Below are 15,616 nucleotides of genomic sequence, written 5' to 3' on the forward strand. Positions count from 1 at the left end.
TATGTGTCACCTTCTGACGAGAGTCCACATGTTCATATTTCATTTAGAAGATTTCTTGATTGTACCCCTCGAATTTGGTCGACCTTATTGAGTCGTTGGAGCTGTTAGAAACATTTGCATCCCAAGTTCTTGTTTTTATTCGTGAAGCTAGGATTGTGAAATATATTGGAGTCAGCCCATTTAACAGCCCCCGCGGACCGTCTGATAGCTGTCAAATAGATATTCACTTTATGGTTGGAGTTATGTAGAGTGGGGGTAGTTAGCCTCAAGAACACGCGTAATAAATAGGTGTTGTATAGTTGAAATGTTTCACAACAATGGCTCCCCATGTGGCCCTAGATTTTGAGGCACATATTATCGTTTTAAAACTACTTGAGTGTCATGGGGATCAACGTTGTTGAAGTGGTAGAGGGAAAGCAACAAAAGATTTAGAAATATTATTCTAGGAATTTATCGTCTCCACAGGGACTAGTGTGGGGAAGAACTATCGTTCAATAGTTTCAATCCTTCTATGTTTGGTTTTGGGTGCAGAAGGTAAAATGCGTGAAAAGTAAATAAAGCAAATAAACAATCTCAACAGTCTAAGAGAGTTTATTCTAAAATTACATTTTATTCTACCGGTCAAATACTTAAACTTGCCAATCGATTGCACTAAACTTAAATTACTCGTCAATACCATCACGTATCGCTCACAACCAAGGTTATTTTTAATGCAAAGCTGAGATAATAACTATGTCATCTCGTAGGCGGTGTCTCAACCAACTCGACAATACAGAACCATTAAGCTTTGACACACAAACAATTATCAGGACTAAATCCTATGTCTAGAATCTAGAACCTAATAGATATTCACTCAAGAGAGACTCGTAGAGCATATGTCTATGGCAGACCAAACCTCTGCATAAAGCAAAAACAAGAACAACCATTGATATTGATTTGTAAAAGAGATTTTATATAATATTGTGATCAACAAATATACATACAAAATCCACTATTGAAATGTTACCTAGGAAAGAAGGAGATGAACCGGAAACTTCTTACGGTGTCAACGCGATCTAAGACAAAACCCATCATTTATAATTTGACAAATCCATAGTATATATATATATATATATATATATATATATATATATATATATATATATATATATATATATATATATATATATATATATATATATATATATATATATATGAGATAAATTTAAAATTAGAATATCATTACATCACCTCTAAACTATTTGAGACGGGATAATAATGAGTTACCCTAAGTCAAAAAAAAATGTCACTTGCTTAATCTTTTTCAACTTCAATTCACTGAATGAAGCCATCATACATTATTTTGGGTCGTTGGAACCTGCCTCCAGTAGTTTTTTTTACATTGAGTTTGATTTTGATTTCTCTTTTCAAGTTTGGATGTGTTCAGTGTATAATTGATGATGTGATATGGGGTTCAATAATCTACTACCTTTTACTTCCACCTATTTTTCTTAAACAAAAAGTCGATTTCTTTTTTTTAATTTTACTAATACTTCAGGATCTTTGGATCCTTGTCATGACATTAACCTTTTGTTGCCATAACTGTTCTGTATCATTCTCATACACTGTATAAAAAGATGATGTGATATAATGATTCTAACTTCTTTTTTTTGTGAATTGAAACTTTTGATGTTTATGCCTTAATTATTTAGAATTAAGTTTACAATTTGATAGTATTTAGAACCAAAAGTCTCGTAAAAATGGACTAATTACCGTCACTCGGACAATTTAGAGAGACGATTACAACAATCTTTTATAAATAAGTGTGTCTATGGACGTTTGGGACATTGTCTTAGTTTGACCTTATTCTTGTTAATATTGCGTCTACATTCCTTCAAGTCTAAAAGGCTTCATACATTATGTTTATGGACATAAAAAGTAAAAGAAGCATTAACTAAAAGTAATCATTCGTTTACCGAATTGGAAAATACACTATTGTTGCATTTATTAATTAAAAAAGACAATTTTTTTTAGTGGAATAAATAAATTCTTTCCAATCAAAGTTGGTCAAATAAATTCAAAGAATAAAGGACAGTTAATCACTAGTTTGTGATATTTATACTTTTTTGCTAAAATAGTACATTGTTCAACACACAACAATGCTCAAAATTGCAAAGATATTAAGAAAACACAACTCTTAAAAACTATTTAAAGATGTTCTTACAGATTCTCTTCTTAAACAATGAAGTGTCACAACTAAGAGATGCTTCTGATTGTAAAGATTATTTTTTTATATATCCATTTTCATAGTATCAATCAAGCTTTGCATCTTTCTTGCACAACTCTTATTGTATAATCATTATATACTTTAGATGAAAACAGACAGATGTTATGCTAAGAATGTGATTAAATGGAAAAATAATTAGGTTATGTTATAAGAATGTGATTAAAGTTAAAGGGGAATAATGCACTTAATGGACAGTAAGTATAATTTAGAATTTAATTCATATGTCCTATATATATATATCATAATATGGCAAATTCTTTCATACCCATTAATTCAAATTGAATACTGATACCTTTAGTGTAAATTGTTATAAAATTTTAATTAATTTTAAATTAAATTAAAATAAATAAGTGATGTGACATAAAATATATCATTTGATTGGTTGAAAGTATGGGTACGCAACTAAACTCAAGAGTACCGGAGTATTCACCTCATAATATATGAATATATTTTTTTCATTAAAGTTAATATTGTCTTACTCTATAAACCTCCAAGAGAAATAATGAGTATTTAGAAAAGTTGTCGGACTGTTTTCTCCAATATAAAACCTTATTGATCAGTACTAATTCCTTGAGAATATATACAATTTTTCTTGTAATTTTATTAAAGAATCAATGATATCCAATAAAAAATAAAAAGATAATCAATGGAGAAATGATAAAAGAAAGATGAAAATTATTTGGAATAGGTGGGTTAATTCCAAGGGATATTTGATAGTTTGATATTAACATGGCATTTAAAATAATTAAAATTAAAAATAATAAAGCCATGTTGGTATTAAAATAAAAAAAGTAAAATAGGATGACATATAAATAATTGGTGTGTGCCATTTCCTGCCAAGGTCTAAAATAACATAATTTTTTAATGGGAAGGTTATTTTTAAAAAAAAATAAGATTACTGGGAGGTAAATCAAAAGTGGCATATATGGTAGAGGCAAAAATGGTAATAACCCTTAATTGTATAAGGCAAAATTATACAAGAGATCATTTAAGTTATTTTATTGTAACGGGTTGATCTTTTTAAGTTTTTTTTGCTACAATTCATTCTTTTAAGTTACCTAACCTTAGGGGTGTAAGCGGATTAGAAAAAACCAATTAAACCGACAATTCAAATCAAACCAAACCGAAATAAAACCGATTGTTTATGGTTCGGTTCAAAAACTGAACCGAACCAATAAAAACCAATGTGGTTCGGTTCGATTCTCGGTTTTAGTTTTTAGGAACCGCCAAACTGATGAACCGAACCAATAGAAATAATTACATCCTAAATCATTTATTCCACCCTTCATTAAGCTCAAATTTTGTACATTTCCAACTATTCTCCATCTTTGTTTTCACTTTCTTCCTTTAAGCAAAACACACATTTAGAACTAAACTCCAAAACATATAAAGTAAAAATCATAAGTCACAAAAACTTGTTTTCACTAAACTACTTCTCTAGTTGTCTACCTCAAATGTTGCCCTCACTATCGCCACTATGATATGTTATGGTATCCTTCTTCGGGTTCAAATTCTCTTTGTTAATTTTCATATTTGTTTTTATTTTTCTGATTTTTTCTTCAACAAAACTCCTTCTAGTCTTGTTACAAAATAGTTTTTATGTGTATTTAAGGCGGAAACATGTTAATTGATGTGTGTTTTTCTGTGTTCTATTTGTTAAACTTTCAAATCTATTTCCAACATTCCGATGTCAAGATTCAACTTTTATAGTGCATTTATTTCATTATGCAATGAAACTACGTCATTCTTTCATATATGGATTAAGTGCAACTTGTAAGTTGTTTGAAAAATTAGAGCATAAAATAAATGACATGAAATGTGTTATTTTAAAAAACAATAGCATAAAATATATCGAAAAATACAATATTGAAAAATACATTGATGAATATAACGTTTGAAAAAAATATTAAAAACCGATTAACCGAACCAACCTAAACCGAACCAAACCGATTAGTTTGGTTCAGTTCCATTTTTGAAAAATGTTAAAAACCGAACCAAACCAAACCGATAAAGATATTATTGGTTCGGACCTTTTTTGACCAAAAACCGGTCCAAACCGATCCGATTACACCCCTACCTAACCTTTACAACGTCATTTTTAAAAAAAAAAATCCGTTTAAAAAATGAATATATGACATTAACATGTGTGAGATGTCAGTTAATGGTGCTGACATGGAGTTTTTTTTTACATTTAAATCATCATTCAAAAATCCTTTCTCTTCTTCTTCCTTTGGTTCCCTGACTTAAAACTTCTTCTTTTCGTTCGATTCTCCCTTTGCTTCACCTTCAACGTCGCATCAATAGCCATTTTTTACGTAGATTTTGAAGATTAATCAAACCGTGATAACAATTCATCAAGCACATCCATGTTTCCAAGATCATATGCTCCATCCTTGAAACCCCCTATTACATACAAATTGAATGAGGCGATTAGGGTTTGGGAGTTGTAGGGAACCAAAGGAAGTAGAAGAAGAAGAAGAAGAAGAAGAAGAAGAAGAAGAAGAAGAAGAAGAAGAGAAAGGGTTTGTTTGGGTAATTATTTAAATATTAAAAAAATTAATTTCATATCAGCATAGTTACTGACACCTCACTCACGTTAATGCCACATATTCATTTTTGAAATAAAATTTTTAAAAAAGGATAATGGTGTAGACGTTTGGTTACTCAAAAGACTGACTTGTAGCAAAAAAAAATTAAATGACCAACCTGTTACAATAAAATAACTTAAAGGATCCCTAGTGTAATTTTTCCATTGTATAACATTTGTTTTTTCGAGAGTAATGGATGAATAAACTTTAAAGTTGATTCTCTTTTTTCACTTTATTCACTTAGAGTTTTTTCTTGAATGTCACACGGTCTTAATCCTCTTTTGGGGAGGTCTATTTCAACCTTTCATCATGTGAACTTATTCGCTAATTCTCTCCATCTCTACATTTCCCCTTACTTTCAATTAGACTCAATCTTTCTCTATTTTGTTTCTTAGCACATACTTCTTCCTAGCTTCGTTACCACTTACCTAACTATCATCTCTCATCCTTAAATCCTCCATCCCCAATTACCACTTCGTTATTATCAAGCTAACACTCATAAAATTGATTCACGACATATTTTTCTATTAAGACTGAAGTTTCTTTTGGATTGGATGCATTATACAAAATGACATGAAGTTTGTTCAAGCTAGTTTTGTTGCAGTGGAACCCGATGTTCCAATATGTGTAATGCAACATCTGGTCTTTTACAACAAACAGATGTGATTGCAATTATGGTTCTGAGTTATTTTATCATAGATTCACTCTACAAAGATGATCTACAAATTCAAGCTGGAGTTTTAATTTTGATGTACTGGTGCAACATGTTGAACACGATACTTCAACATGTATGCGTACAACATCTGGCATTGACAGCAGGCCATCTGGATGTTGCTTGGTGCACAAGTTATGATTAGGATTAAATCAAATTTGGTGCAGTTATTTTAGCAATGTTTGATTGATTTTTTTTTACAGTTGGAGATGTTCATATCAGATTTAAATTTGAATTTGAAATATAACAAATCATATCTTATTGTTGGAGACAATTATGAAGAAGATCACATCCAACAGAATCAGCTATTTTCTAGACTAAATCAAATCATATATCCAAGAAAGAAAGCCTATAAGACATTACTATATAAGGAGGCTCGGCCTCACGTTTGAGACATGGATTTTGTCCGCAAAGACTAGGTTCTTTGTGTTAGGGTTTGAGTCTTTGTAGCTTATATTCCATGTTAATGCCTTAATAAGGGTTTAGGTAGAATCTTAGTGTACACCACTTTATGTTTCAGCAACTTGGCATAGTTGTTGGTTTGTCTTAGTTGAATTATAACATTCAAGATTCAATAGGATTGTTATTGAAGTTGACCACTTAGGATTAGTGGTTGAGAGAAAGAGGGAGAGGTTCTCATATTTAGGGGAGTCCTAAATAGAAGTTTATTAGGTAGTGTTAGGAAAAGGCATTGAACAACATAGGGTTGTTGTTCATAGAAGACTAAGTGTATTAAGCTCCTGATAGAGAATTTTCTTTCTTGGGTATTGTATCCTCCAGGCGTAGGTGTTATTTGCACCGAACTGGGTTACCATTATTTATTGCTTTTATATTGACTATGTATTGTTATCCATATATGTGTTGAATCTAATTTAACTTGTTGGATCAATTAACTAACACATAATTGAAACCCTCCAATTTTTAGAAATTAAAGAGGTGTGTATAAAAATATAAAACAAGTATTTTAAAATGTGTTTGACCATATTGTCCTCGTTAATGGCAATATGCTAATATTATAAGGGATAGATTTTCTTCATTTAAACATCTTACCAATTATTTGATGAAATGTTTACAAGATTACAATGGTTCCCGAGCCTAGGAAACTTAGAAACCACCTAGTCTACAATGTTTTCTAATGAATCTTACTAAATTAGCCTCAATTTCATAAATCTACAAAAATTGATCTTTAAATTTTCACCAAGCTTCAACTTTTTATAATTATTAGACTATTCAACTCCTTTGAACTTTTCTAATCTTAGTTAAACTCATATTAGGTCTGTTTGATTCAAATGAAGGGAAAGAGAGGAATTTTAATAGAGGGATGGGAGGGGAGGGGAGAGGAGGGAAGGAGAGAAATTTTTGTAAATTATATATATATATGTTTGGTTCAAAAGGGAGGAGAGAGGAAGAAATGAATTTTAATTAAAAAAATGTCTGATTTATAAGGAGAGGGGAGATATCTTATTAATAATTTACATTTCTATCATTATCCTTATGATCTTATATAAGTTATATCATATTTAAAGTATAAAATTCATAAATACTTTTTTGATAATAAAATATGCATAAATAATTATATATAAAATTTCAAACGTTAATTGATTAAAAAAGTTATACTTACCACCTAAGGTTAAAAAAATTGAACATATTTGATTCGGATTAAAAGTCTCAGAAACAAATTGAATTATGTGTTGATAGCAACTTTTAAATAATGATGAACTATCTAACAAAATAAACACGTAAAATAATTTATGATAAACAAAAAATAAATTGAATAATTTAAAATTTGATATAAACAAAATATAATATATATATATATATATATATATATATATATATATATATATATATAACAAAATTAGAAGAAAAAAAACAAACATAAAAATAAAAATTATAAAAACACAAAAAATAAAGTGATTATAATTTACATTTAGTACAAAAATACACGAATAATTTCAAGGTTTAGAATAATTATAATAAATTAACGAAAGCAATAGAATAGAGAAAAATTATTTAAAAAAGAAGGGGTAGCACAAAAAATGAATAATTTTGAAATATTAAAATAAAATTGAGAATATTTTAGTAAATGTAGTTTTTTTTAAATTTAAAAAATCACATTCCATCCCTTCCCCTCCAAATCACCCCAATTTGAGACGACGCAAAAACTGTATTTTAAAGAGGTTTTGCTCTCCTCTCCTCCTTAAATTTTATCCAAACACGTTTAATTTGATATATTCTATCAGATCGAAATGCACCTAAGAGGGGGTGAAATAGGTGCAATGATCAATTTTCAGTTTAAGTGGTATGTTACTTTATTTTTCTGGTTTGACGATGTTAACGAAAAAGATAGTGTAGAAAAGAATAAAAAACACAAGGATGTATCTCGGTTCCCCTTACAATTCGAGATTATCCCAGTCCCCTTTCTACACAAAAGAGATTTTACTATTGTTAGGACTTGTACAAGACCAACACAATCACAAAGAACAATCCTCTTGTGATCAACCAAATTGAAATGAGAACAATCCTCTCAAACTTAACTCTCTTGCTTCCAACAATCCTAGATAGCAAGGATACAAACCAACCAAGTAGAACAAGAAAACAATCATTTCTTTTCTACTATCTTGTTTCCAGCAATCCTGAAAAATAAGAAAACACACCTAATATCAAGCAATCCTTGATATATCAATGTAATTGATCTTTCTTTCCAATGACAATAATTCACAAAAACTAAAGTGTTAGAATGCTCAAGAATTTTCTCTTTTGAAAGATATGAAAGTTATGCAAAAAAAATCTTGAAAGAAGGTTAAGTGTTTGAAATGTGAATTTCTGAAAAAATGCAAAAGTTTGATTGAAAGAAGTGAATTGTAATTTGAAATTTCATGTATTTATATAAGCATAACACCTTTATGAATCATGGTGAAGTCATAGAAAAATATCATGAACAAATGTCAAGTTAAAATAAAAAGAATTCATGAAGAGGTGCATGAAGAAGTGTTTAAAAAGTTGTTGTTTTTTCAAATTCCTACAAAACTTATTAAGTCGATTTTAACGGATACCTGACTTAACAAATGCAGAACGCTTTTTGAATTTCAAATAATTATTCAATTTTCAAACAACATCAGGTTTTGTTAAGTCAGTTAACCAGACTTGACTTAAAAAGTGCTGACAACTTCTTTTTTTTTTTAAATTGTATGCATTTCAATCAAAGATTTTTATGCATAGTTTTAGAACTTTAGAGATGAAAATGTATAAAATATTTTGAGCATCTAAAGCTTTAGTGAAGGTAAGCTTGACTTCACATTCTCCCCCTCCCCTTCCATTTGTCTACCCCAAACCAGACCCACCCTTAAAACTTATAGTTTGACTTATCTCCATCGTACAAAATTGACTTAGAAGACGAGATTTATCAATCATTATAAACAATTTTGTGTGATTGGTGTGTGGAATAAATGGTGGATGACACGGTCGATATGCTCTGATATCATCTTAAAATTTGTGATTGGCCTAATTTGTCCTTACAAAACCACATTGAAAGGTGATAATTGTCTTCACTTATAAACTTGAGTTTAGGCCATATATATTATTTGATGTGATACTCTTAACACACTCTTCCATACCCAACACTATTGGATTTGACGCATGAGTATAAATGGTAAGCATTATGATAGTGGAAACCAGGTAGAAAGTGACCCAACATATTTTAAATAGACTTTGATACCATCTTAAATTCATAGTTAGGTTTAAGTCAACCTTATAAAACCAATTTATAAGATAAAGATTGCCGCTCTTTATAAACACTTGAATATCTATCTTTAATCAATGTGAAAATTGAGTTTTGGAGAATACATACCAAAACATAAACAATCTTGAAGAGAAAAACTCATGAATCAACTCACTAAGGTAAAAATATGATATTAATTTTTTTTAGTAAAAGCTAAAATGACACCCTAATTGACACACTTCAAACACTCTAAAAAGATATCAGTATCATAATAATTATCTAAGACTAGCATTCAATGAATCAGACAAAAACAAAAAAACCTTAGCAACGCCAATAGATTTATGATTCCTTCCAACAATGTCGTTCATTCAACTAGCTTTTATATAAAAGTTTACTTTTCTCTGATTTTGTTCGTGTGGAGTATTTAGAGACGATGCAACGTTCGTAATCCCTTTCGATTTCATTGAGCAACAAAGAATTGTATGTATTTTTTTTTTAATCAGTGAAGCACGTTTCCTAACTATACTACTAAAAGAAACTTTTGATACAAGAATCTAACATTAGGATATACCCTTGCTCTCTCCATCCACCCACCAAATATAACTATATTTTGATATAATATGTTGTGGAGAGTACGAAGGAGCGATAAAAACAACAATTAATTAATGTTCCATGACCCTCTCATTTTGAAAAAACAATAACAATTAAAGTAAAATTATAAAAATAATTATTATCAAAAAATAATTGTAAAATAATAATTTTGATGCCCCTAACAATTGACCTTCTAAACAGTCACTAATTTAAGAATGCTCTCAATCACTACTAGTCTTCATTCAATCGTCCAAAAAATTAATTGTTAAAATATTTAATATGGATTAACGAATACATACGATATTATATAATATCATCAATTAGTTTTCTCAAGAGTTCATGTGTAGATGACTTGATTAAATATATTTGATTTATTGTATTGCATGAAGTAAATTTTCTGTAGATGACTTGGTTAAATATAAAACTACTGATTTTGATAGTTATAGCCATTTAATAAATCATTCCTCCAAGAGAGTGATCATCTATGTATTAGATTAAAATAATCAAATATCCATCGAAAGAAAATTTATTTTTCATCAAAATCAGAATTTTATGAAAGAAAAAAAAAATGAACACTTTAAGTAGGAATTAATTTATCGCCTTCAAATTTATATTATAATTATTTAATATTGAATACAGAACATAAAGCCCTTATAGCTCAGTGGTAGAGCGTCAGTCTTGTAAACTGAAGGTCCGCAGTTCGATCCTGCGTGAGGGCATTTCTGTTTTCGTCGCTAATTTTTATTATCTCATAATTTTCTTCTCTGGAGGAAAGAGGAAAGAAAGAAAGTTGACAGAAATATATGTTTTCCTCTGTTTGGATCAATGCTCTATGAAAAACGGAATTAAGTATATTTTCTTTGAAAAGACAAAAGCGTACTAACAATATATGACTCTTGTTTGCAAGGTATATACTATATACCAGTATGCTACACATAACTCCATTCTATTATGCTTGTTTAAGCAAAATAAAAACATTTTTAAATGAAAATTTATATGATGAAAAATTATTTGATGAATTTTTTGATATGTGGTTGATTAATAAAAAATATTTTATATTTGTATTGATTAGAGAATATTTATATTTTTATTAAATTATAATTATTTGATGAAAAATTATATATTTTATTTTTTGATATGTGGTTGATTAATAAAAAATATTTTATATTTGTATTGATTAGAGAATATTTATATTTTTATTAAATTATATTCAATTTTTTAAATGGAGTATTATTGTTACTTGATATATATAAACTATTTATTATTTTTATATAATTTAGATGCAAATATAGTTAAAGGACTCAATAGAAGGAATTCTACTTTCTTTTAAATTTGATACGACATCTATTACTAAGGTTCACAAATGAAGAAATTTCTTAATAGAAGAATAGTTGAACTCGACTAGGAAATAGACCATCTATTAGCTTGAGAATTTCAATTTCAATTTTCGACATGAAAATGTAAGAAAGATGTGAAAATGCTAAGTACAAGATGATTAGATTGTAGTTTTCTTTGACATACTGATCATTTCGACTGAGGTGGTGAGTTCGACTTGCCTATCAGATGTTCTAGGACTTAGTAGTTCAAGGATTTGGATGACCCAAAGACCCACTAAGCCTGGTTTGGCAGAATCTTAGGAACAAATCCACAAGATTAGAATCACTCTCTCTTTAAAATATGTTTAGAATCTCGAAAGCGTTTGCAGTGATTTGGCATATTTGACATGAGCAGTTAGAAGACTTGAGGACACTTTTTGACAGAAGCAATCGGGAGATTTAAAGGCAGTTGTTGACATTGTAACACCCTTCTAAAATCCCACGATTTTCACAAATATTTTAATAAATAAATAAACGTAAAACAAAAACAAGGATGTCACGTCTTCATAAAACTTCATATAACAAGTAATCTTGCTCCGTAACACAAGTTGTAAAACATTTAAACATAAATAACATCTTTAGTGTCATTAATCAAATTACTTCAAACTTCGCAGCAAAATAACTATTTAGAAACTTCTTCATAAATTAATCATTACCATGAAAGGTAGTTCAAACATCGACAAAATCATCATACTTCGTATTTATAACTTCATGATTATAAAAGTATACAAAATCTTCAAAATAACAAAATGCTCAAGGTTCACAATCAAACAATCCCAACCCCGATGTTACATATCAGAGCAAGACCCACTAGACTCATCAAAGACTAAATAGCGCACTCCAAAGCTACCTCTTATGCTTCCAGCACTAAATTTGATCACGTACAAGTTACCCACGTTTCGAGGCAAAATTTCCAAACAGAAAGGGTGAGTAAATTATAATCATTATATAAGAAATAAGGAATAAATATAGTAGTTATATCAAGGAAACAACAACAACATAACATCATTTACTGTATTTTATAACATAACAGCAATCACTAGTTCTTCATTTCAAAACATCATAATCCAAGAATCAGTCAAATTCATCACTTAAAATATACCAAACATCATACTCCAAGGATCAATCAAAGACATCACTTAATTGAAGTATTGTGCAATGCCATGGATAATGAAATGCAACTTCATAAAACTCATACATGTGGTACCAAAACTTCACTGATGACTTAATCATCATTATCTCAAAAGATCCCCACCAATAGCATCGATTCCCACTTGGAACCAGAGCACCTCATAAGTTGCAGTCAATCCATATTATGGGATTGAGGCCATCATTGGACCAAAATGTCCTAATATCACTGGATAATTATCCTGCAAACTTCACTGGACAAAAGTCCTGCAAATGCTATGAATGCATGATGCGCAACACCACATAAAACACGACCACGAAGAGTTAAAACGCGTTATCATTTATCATATTCATCATACATCATCACATACTTCATATTACACACATCATCATAACATCATCGATTCATTGTATTCATCATATTAATCATACTTCATCACATGCTTCATATTACACACATCATCATAACATCATTATTTCGTCATAGAACATACGTTAAGTTACAACAAGACATAGTTAAATCAATTTACAATAGAAAGCATTACATATTGGTATATCACCACATGGCCTCATCATATCGTCATAAAGAAAACACATATCCTCATCATAATATAACATCATATCATCATAAAGAAAACACCCATCAAGTTATATCAAGACATGGTTACGTCAACTCATTACAAAGGGCATACTTCCTATGTTAACACTACATAGTTCATCACTTAATCCTAATGCAAGCACTAGAAAACTACATCCTATGGATCATTTTATTCTACCAAGGTAAATTTCATCTCATTAGCTTTCCAACGCTTCAAACGGCACATCAAACGGAGTCCGGAAACTCAAGTTATGGCCTTTACAAAAATCTGTCTGAAAAAGGGATATCAATCGGGACTGCTCAGGTCGACCCTCCGGTCGACGCATACAGAGTTTTTGGCATTCATGAGTCGACACAAAACCTGCTTAGGTCGACGCGTCGTTGGAAACTTTGGAGTCTGTCTCCCTCGGGTATGCTCAGTTCGACCCTCCTTGTTCTTCGAGTCGACGCATAATTGTTTTGTGCTGAATTTTCTGCTGCAAATTCCTGCACCTAAACAGACCCTATTCCACTCGAATCCAACAATGTACAACCTCAAAATCATTATAATTTCTCATATTTACCTCATACAACAACTCAATTTATTATACATTTCATACATCAATTGGAAGCAATTACACTACAAGAAATCTTTGAAATAGCCAGGGGAATTAGCCAGGGGTAAATCTTCACGCAAATAAATGACTTTGCTTGGGGTAAAGCCCCTCGCAAACCACAATTTCAAAAAAAAAAACAGCATTTGTATACCTAGGGGATACCCGTCGCAAATAGAAGAAGAGGGAAATTTTGATTTTCAAAATCTGCATTGCGAGGGGATACCCCAAGCAAAATAAAGTGGCGCCAAAAAGAAAATTTGGTGGACAGCTAATGCAGCATTTAGCGAGGGGCATCCCCAAGGAAATAGTAGTGTTGATATTAGCGAGGGGAGTCCCCTCGGAAAAAAGACAGCATTGTCTCATCAACTGCGCTAGCAGTCTGCGCGTGCAGTCCCCAAGTTTCAAGGTTGCAATTTGCGAGGGGTCCCCCCACGCCCCATTGGACCGTTTCGTTACCGACGGGTCCCCCCTCGCTGATATCTGAATTAGATCCGTTGCACATTAATTGGACCGTTTAACATTATTATTATTTATCTTTCTTCTTCCTTTTAACAACACAATTCCATTCCTCAACTTTTCAATCTCATCCCTCTCAATTTCTCTCAAAACTCCATTCCTCTCAATTTCTCTCAAAACTCCATTCCTCTCAACTTCTCAACAACACTTAAGGTAAAAATTCTCCTCAACTTACTCTCAACAATAGTATACATTCTTTTTGATTTCATATATAATCTAATTTTCGTTTTTTTTTTTTACAACAATTGAATCTTAGAAGGCAGAATCTTGGAATAAAGCTCTGATATTTTGAAGGAAATTTTCAAAGTCTACACCAAAGTTGTCTTCAAATAAGGTACATATAAAATTTATGAACTTTTTTATATGTGTTTATGATAGAAGTGTATATATATAGTGTGTATGTTGTTATATATAAATTTTCTGTGTGTTTGTTATATATAGATTACACTTTAGATTTTTTTTGTATGTGTTTAGAATTTTTTTTTTATTTTTTCGAAATTAAATTCTATAGTTGCTAATTTTTGAAATTAATAGTTTAAATATAGTATTAATATAAATAATATAATTTATGTTTAGTATTAAAAATAAGATTTTGTTTGGTATATTTTTATGTGTGTTAGTAAATATTATAATCTTTATTTAGAAAATTATTTAAATATTAAATAAAAAATACGAATTTTAAATATTATACCAATATTATTTAAAAAATATTAACTTTTTTATTTTGTATTAATGAAAACAGTCTAATTTTTATTTAAGTTTAAAAACAGTATGTATACTTAATAATATTATAACAGTACTATGTATAGTTTAAAAATATTAAGTATATTATAGTTTAAAATCAGTATATAATAGTTTATAATCATTATATAATAGATTATAGTCAGTATATTTAAAATAAGTATATAATATTAAAATCAGTATATTAAAATCAGTATGTATAGTTTAAAAGGAAGAAGTATTTAAAAAAAGAGTATATAAATTTTGTATAGTTAATATTATTATATAAAAATACAGTATATAAATTTTGTACTTTTGAAATTAATAGTATATATAAACAAGTAATATCAAGTAAATATATTTTAAAAACAAATATTTTTTAGGACTAAAAACAAGTATATAGTTTATGTTTAGAAAAAGATAAATATTGAAGATAGTTTTATTGTATATAATAAAAAATAGTATATAAAAACAATATATTTATTAGAACGGTATATAAATAAATAGTATATATGTGTTCATATCTAACAAATTTGTGTGCTTTTGTATATATATATATATATATATATATATATATATTTTTTAAAAGCAAGTATGTATGTTTAGGATTAAAAACAAGTAAATATATTTTAAAAACAAATTTTTTTTAAGACTAAAAACAAGTATATAGTTTATATGATCACATGTATATATTTTTTTAGGACTAAAAACAAGTAAATATATTTTAAAAACAAATATTTTTTAGGACTAAAAAATATTTAAAGACAATATATTTATTAAAACGCTATATAAATAAATAGTTTA

The 15,616-nt window shown here is 29.3% G+C and overlaps 1 non-coding gene across 1 annotated transcript; it reads left to right on the forward strand.

Annotated features, from left to right (window-relative positions):
* Positions 1-10,525: 10,525 nt before the first annotated feature.
* TRNAT-UGU (transfer RNA threonine (anticodon UGU)) lies at positions 10,526-10,597 on the forward strand. Its single transcript has one exon. It is a non-coding gene; the product is annotated as a tRNA-Thr (tRNA).
* Positions 10,598-15,616: the final 5,019 nt, after the last annotated feature.

The sequence above is a fragment of the Vicia villosa genome, linkage group LG2 (genome assembly GCF_029867415.1).
Source record: "Vicia villosa cultivar HV-30 ecotype Madison, WI linkage group LG2, Vvil1.0, whole genome shotgun sequence".
NCBI lineage: Eukaryota > Viridiplantae > Streptophyta > Magnoliopsida > Fabales > Fabaceae > Vicia > Vicia villosa.